Below are 1,897 nucleotides of genomic sequence, written 5' to 3'. Positions count from 1 at the left end.
CTTCTTAAATTGAGTTATGCACTTAGGAATGAGGGATGTAAAAATTGAAAATATTAATATGAGGGTCTAGGTTAAAAATTAAGTGTTTAAATAAAGAAACAGGTTATATTAAGCTCAAAAATGGTAAGTTAAGAATAAATATTCAACAAGGTGTCTCGAAAGGCTCAATCAGTCCAAGGATGAGTTAAATCAATTCTTTAACTATGTATAGCCTAGGATTTCGCCTCAAGAGAGATTCAAACAAATTCTAGAACTCAATACATAATTCAAAATTTTACACTCACATAAATGTTCTATAGATATGCACAATGAATCTAAGCAAAAAATATAGTGCTCAAATTGTAGAAATCTCATCCTCACAATGAAACTTAGCATAAGAATTTACATAACATCAAAACAATAATCACATGTTTCAAAGAATCAAGATAGAATATAACTAGATTCTCATTATTGGATAGGTAAACTAAAAGAAAATGACACGATTTACTCTAGCTCAAGTTCGTAAACCATGCATAAAATTAGATGATAATTAAACTAACTTAAAAACTAAAACCATAAAGAAAACAAAGCTGAAAAAATGAAAATTATCCACCAAACTTAAAAATAATATTATCCCCAATGTTATGAAAATTAAGAAAAAAGAATACTCCCCTGACTGGCAATCAATCTTTACAGATCATTTTCCTCGTTATCTTCATTCTAGCTTTCCATGGTAGGATCATTTGCCAAAGTAGGAAAAGTGGCCATGTCCATGCCAACATGCTCCACATAAGCTCGTACCATCTACTTAATTGACGATATACATGCTGCATGATGATCTGTTTGAGGTTCAAGCCTTTCCACTTTCTTAGACATGGAAAAATGCTAAGGTGGCTTCTTTGGGGTGGATGGCGTGGAGCTGATGAAATACTTCCTTTGTCAACTGACAACTCCTGAGCATAAAATCGATTCATAATTCCTGCATCCAAAGGAGTTTTAGGATGCAATATTTCTTCATTTTTATGTTGGTATATTCCCTTGAGCCAATTAGATTGGTCAAGGAATATATATTGTCATTTAATACATATTTAATCACATAATTATATGTGATAGAGGTTTTTCTTTATGTTAGGGCAATAATAAATAGTTATTGAGTACTAATTAGATGAAGCTCATGGAACATAAAGGCCTTGCAAGAGAATTATAAAGTTGTTATAATTATGAGATCACTATGCATCAAAGCCATGTTCCTAAAATTGTTCCTGGTCATTGCATTGTCAAGACAGTGCATTGACTATGCTAAAAGACTAGTACATGTTAAGCTTCCTTACTTGGGAAGTAAGCAATCAATCTCATAGATTGAAGTATATGGGATACTTGAGGATAACATGTAAGTGCTTGCTAAAGAACAAGATTACTGAACATGACCCACTATGAGAACTCTATTTGGTATTTCACTCAAGTATCTATGGAAAATGTTCTTATGTGATAGTCGTGAAACTAGTCCTTAGACTTGAGACACCAGGTCATCTTGTATGGGGAATGACATACTTTGATTTCACCCCTACGGGTTTAGAAGCAACCAAATGCCTAAACAGGGTGTTTTTAGGTATGCCATGAAGCATGCGAAGGTGAATGAATGGTCAAGAGAGGATTCATCACCCCAGGTGATATGAGGGAATGTATCTCACTTGTTCTTAATTCTTGATTAACTTGTATAAAGTCTTTAGCCAAAGCATGATAAATTTGACGAAGATTAGTTTCCCAAATTCATATGGTTAGTCATGAATTATGAGAACTAATATTAAATGTCGTAAGCAGACACCAAGCCATACTTAATGACATATTCGGAATATTTGATGAAAAGACCGTATTGTGTTGAGAGGCTTATCATTGAAAGGCTTTATCAAAATCTTTA

The sequence above is a fragment of the Theobroma umbraticum genome, unplaced genomic scaffold (assembly GCF_002168275.2).
Source record: "Theobroma umbraticum cultivar Fairchild unplaced genomic scaffold, ASM216827v3 scaffold_239.1, whole genome shotgun sequence".
NCBI lineage: Eukaryota > Viridiplantae > Streptophyta > Magnoliopsida > Malvales > Malvaceae > Theobroma > Theobroma umbraticum.
This window is presented reverse-complemented; position numbering follows the sequence as displayed.